This window comes from Calliopsis andreniformis, unplaced genomic scaffold (assembly GCF_051401765.1).
Source record: "Calliopsis andreniformis isolate RMS-2024a unplaced genomic scaffold, iyCalAndr_principal scaffold0114, whole genome shotgun sequence".
In the NCBI taxonomy this organism is placed as follows: Eukaryota; Metazoa; Arthropoda; class Insecta; order Hymenoptera; family Andrenidae; genus Calliopsis; species Calliopsis andreniformis.
In genome coordinates this window covers 331,996-338,389 of record NW_027480523.1, presented here as the reverse complement: position 1 = coordinate 338,389, position 6,394 = coordinate 331,996, and positions in this window count along the sequence as shown.

Sequence of the window (6,394 nt, the reverse complement as noted above, 5' to 3'; positions counted from 1 at the left end):
TCGTAATAGTCATAATCACCAGAATGATCTTAGTGATTATGATAATATACGTCATAATCATACTATGAAACGTAATCATCATAATAATCATAATAAGAGCCATAATAAACTTGGAAAGAATCATAAAAACCATTATAATGGCCATAAAAACCATAATAATCATAATAGCCGAAATAATCTAGATGATAATAATAATAACCAAACTATCAACCATAATAATCATAGTAACCGCCATAATAACCACAACAATCATAACAATCGTAGTAATAATCCTAATAATCGTAGCAACAATCATAATAGCCGTAATGATCATAGTGATAGCTATACTAACTGTAATAACCATAACATCGTTATAATAAACGGAATAATCATCGAAATAATCTTAATAATCATTATTATAGCCATAATAATTGTGATAGACGTAATCACCAGAATAATCTTAGTGATGATCATAATATTCGTCATAATCATATTATGTAACATAATAATCATAATAATCATAATGATAACCATAACAAACTTGGAAACAATCATAATAACCAATATAAAAGCCAGAAAAACCATAATAATAGTAATAGCCATAATAATCTAAATGATAATCATAATAACCACACTATCAAACATAATAATTATAGTAATCGTCATAATAACCCCAACAATCATAACAATCGTAATAATAATTATAATAACAATAGCAACAATCATAATAGATTTAACAATCATAGTAATAGTTATTCTAACCGTAATAATCATAACAAAGTAGTAATAAACTGAATTATCATGGAAATAACCTTAATAATCGTTATTATAGCCATAATAATCGTGATAGACATAATCACCAGAATAATCATAGTGATCATCATAATATTCTTCATAATCATACTAAGAAACATAATAATAATAATAAACATAATAAAAACAATAATAAACGTGGAAACAATCATAATTACCATTATAATAGCCAGAAAAACCATAATAATCATAATAGCCGTAATAATCTGAATGATAATTATAATAACCAAACTATCAACCATTATAATCATAGTAACCGCCATAATAACCACAACAATCATAACAATCGTAGTAATAATCCTTATAAACGTAGCAACAGTCATAATTGCCGTAATGATCATTGTAATAGTTATACTAACTGCAATAATCATAACATCGTTGTAATAAACAGAATTATCATCGAAATAATCTTAAAAATCATTATTATAGCCATAATAATCGTGATAGACATAATCACCAGAATAATCTTAGTGATGATTATAATATTCGTCATAATCATGTTATGAAACATAATAATCATAACAAACATAATAATAACGATAATAAACCTGGAAAAATCGTAATAACCATTATGATGGCCATAAAAAACATAATAATCGTAACAGCCATAATAATCTGAATGATAATCATAGTAACCATACTATCAAACATAATAATCATAGTAACCGTCATAATAACCACAAACATCATAACAATCATAATAATAACTATGATAATCGTAGCAACAATCATATTAGCCGTATTAATCATAGTAATAGTTAGACTAACTCTAAGAATCATAACAACGTCATAATAAACAGAATTACCATGGAAATAACCTTAATAATCGTTATTATAGCAATAACAATCGTGATAGACATAATCACCGGAATAATCTTAGTGATGATCATAATATTCGTCATAATCATACTATGAAACATAACAATCATAATAATCATAATGATAACCATGATAAACATGGAAACAAACATAATAACCATTATAATAGCCATAAAAACCATAATAACCATAATAGCCGTAATAATCTGAATGCTAATTATAATAACCAAACTATCAACCATAATAATCATAGTAACCGCCATTATAACCACAACAATCATAACAATCGTAGTAATAATTCTAATAATCGTGCGCAACAATCATAATAGCCGTAATGATCATAGTGATAGTTATACTAACTGTAATAATCATAACATCGTTATAATAAACAGAATAATCATCGAAATAATCTTAATAATCATTACTATAGCCATAATAATTGTGATAGACATAATCACCAGAATAATCTTAGTGATGATCATAATATTCGTCATAATCATATTTTGAAACATAATAATCATAATAATCATAAGGATAACCATAATAAACTTGGAAACAATCATAATAACCAATACAAAAGCCAGAAAAACCATAATAATAGTAATAGTCATAATAATCTAAATGATAATCATAATAATCACACTATCAAACATAATAATCATAGTGTTCGTCATAATAACCCCAACAATCATAACAATCGTAATAATAATTATAATAATCATAGCAACAATCATAATAGATTTAATAATCATAGTAATAGTTATACTAACTGTAGTAATCATAACAAAGTAGTAATGAACAGAATTATCATGTAAATAACCTTAATAATCGTTATTATAGCCATAATAATCGTCATAGTCATAATCAACCGAATAATCTGAGCGATGATCATAATATACGTCATAATCATACTATGAAACATCATAATCATAATAATCATAATAGGAACCATAATAAACTTGGAAAGAGACATAATAACCATTATAATGGCCAGAGAAACCATAATAATCATAATAGCCATAATAATCTGTATGATAATTATAATAACCACACTATCAAATATAATAATCATAGTAATCGTCATAATAAGGACAACAATCATAACAATCGTAATAATATTTATAATAATCATAGCAACAATCATAATAGCAGTAATAATCATAGTAATAGTTACACCAACTGTAATAATCATAACATCGTTATAATAAACATAATAATCATCGAAATAATCTTAATAATCATTATTATAGCCATAATAATCGTGATAGACATAATCACCCGAATACCCCTAGTGATGATCATAATATTCTTCATAATCATAGTATGAAACATAATAATCATAATAATCATAATAATAACCATAATAAACTTGGAAGCAATCATAATAACCATTATAATAGCAATAAAAACCATAATAAACATAATAGGCATAATAATCTAAATCATAATCATAATAACCGCACTATCAACCATAATAATCATAGTAACCGCCATAATAATCACAACAATCATAACAATCGTAGTAATAATCATAATAATCATAGCAACAATCATAATAGCCGTAATGATCATAGTAATAGTTAGACTAACTGTAATAATCATAACAACGTAATAATAAACAGAATTATCATGGAAATAACATTGATAATCGTTATTATATCCATAATAATCGTCATAGTCAAAACCACCAGAATAATCTTAGTGATTATGATAATATTCGTCATAATCATACTAAGAAACATAATAATCATAACAAACATTATAATAACTATAATAAACCTGGAAAAATCATAATAACATTTATGATGGCCATAAGAGCCATAATAATCATAACAGCCATAATAATCTAAATGATAATCATAATAACCACACTACCAACCACGATAATCATAGTAACCGCCATAATAACCACAACAATCATAACAATCGTAGTAATAATCATAATAATCATCGCAACAATCATAATAGCCGTAATAATCATCGTAATTGATATACTAACTGAAATAATCATAACATCGTATTAATAAACAGAATTATCATGGCAATAACCTTAATAATAGTTATTATAACCTTAATAATCGTAATAGTCATAATCACCAGAATAATCTATTGATGACCATAATATACGTCACAATCATACTATGAAGCATAATAATCATAATGATCATAATGATAACCATAATAAGCTTGGAAACAATCACAATAACCATTATAATAGCCATAAAAACCATAATAATAGTAATAGCCATAATAATCTGAATGATAATTATAATAACCAAACTATCAACCATTATAATCATAGTAACCGCCATAATAACCACAACAATCATAACAATCGTAGTAATAATCCTTATAATCGTAGGAACAATCATAATTGCCGTAATGATCATTGTAATAGTTAGTCTAACTGTAATAATCATAACATCGTAACAATAAACAGAATTATCATGGAAACAACCTTAATAATCGTTATTGTATCTATAATAATCGTAATAGTCATAATCACCAGAATAATCTTAGTGATTATGATAATATACGTCATAATCATACTATGAAACATAATCATCATAATAATCAGAATAAGAGCCATAATAAACTTGGAAGCAATCATAATAACCATTATAATGGCCATAAAAAACATAATAATCGTAACAGCCATAATAATCTGAATGATAATCATAGTAACCATACTATCAAACATAATAATCATAGTAACCGTCATAATAACCACAAAAATCATAACAATCATAATAATAACTATGATAATCGTAGCAACAATCATAATAGCCGTAATAATCATAGTAATAGTTAGACTAACTCTAAGAATCATAACAACGTCATAATAAACAGAATTACCATGGAAATAACCTTAATAATCGTTATTATAGCAATAACAATCGTGATAGACATAATCACCGGAATAATCTTAGTGATGATCATAATATTCGTCATAATCTTACTATGAAACATAACAATCATAATAATCATAATGATAACCATGATAAACTTGGAAACAAACATAATAACCATTATGATAGCCATAAAAACCATAATAACCATAATAGCCGTAATAATCTGAATGCTAATTATAATAACCAAACTATCAACCATAATAATCATAGTAACCGCCATTATAACCACAACAATCATAACAATCGTAGTAATAATCCTAATAATCGTGCGCAACAATCATAATAGCCGTAATGATCATAGTGATAGTTATACTAACTGTAATAATCATAACATCGTTATAATAAACAGAATAATCATCGAAATAATCTTAATAATCATTACTATAGCCATAATAATTGTGATAGACATAATCACCAGAATAATCTTAGTGATGACCATAATATTCGTCATAATCATATTATGAAACATAATAATCATAATAATCATAATGATAACCATAATAAACTTGGAAACAATCATAATAACCAATACAAAAGCCAGAAAAACCATAATAATAGTAATAGCCATAATAATCTAAATGATAATCATAATAACCACACTATCAAACATAATAATCATAGTAATCGTCATAATAACCCCAACAATCATAACAATCGTAATAATAATTATAATAACAATAGCAACAATCATAATAGATTTAACAATAATAGTAATAGTTATTCTAACCGTAATAATCATAACAAAGTAGTAATAAACTGAATTATCATGGAAATAACCTTAATAATCGTTATTATAGCCATAATAATCGTGATAGACATAATCACCAGAATAATCATAGTGATCATCATAATATTCTTCATAATCATACTAAGAAACATAATAATAATAATAAACATAATAAAAACAATAATAAACGTGGAAACAATCATAATTACCATTATAATAGCCAGAAAAACCATAATAATAATAATAGCCGTAATAATCTGAATGATAATTATAATAACCAAACTATCAACCATTATAATCATAGTAACCGCCATAATAACCACAACAATCATAACAATCGTAGTAATAATCCTTATAAACGTAGCAACAGTCATAATTGCCGTAATGATCATTGTAATAGTTATACTAACTGCAATAATCATAACATCGTTGTAATAAACAGAATTATCATCGAAATAATCTTAAAAATCATTATTATAGCCATAATAATCGTGATAGACATAATCACCAGAATAATCTTAGTGATGATTATAATATTCGTCATAATCATGTTATGAAACATAATAATCATAACAAACATAATAATAACGATAATAAACCTGGAAAAATCGTAATAACCATTATGATGGCCATAAAAAACATAATAATCATAATAGCCATAATAATCTAAATGATAATCATAATAATCACACTATCAAACATAATAATCATAGTAATCGTCATAATAACCCCAACAATCATAACAATCGTAATAATAATTATAATAATCATAGCAACAATCATAATAGATTTAATAATCATAGTAATAGTTATACTAACTGTAGTAATCATAACAAAGTAGTAATAAACAGAATTATCATGTAAATAACCTTAATAATCGTTATTATAGCCATAATAATCGTCATAGTCATAATCAACCGAATAATCTGAGCGATGATCATAACATACGTCATAATCATACTATGAAACATCATAATCATAATAATCATAATAGGAACCATAATAAACTTGGAAAGAGACATAATAACCATTATAATGGCCAGAGAAACCATAATAATCATAATAGCCATAATAATCTGTATGATAATTATAATAACCACACTATCAAATATAATAATCATAGTAATCGTCATAATAAGGACAA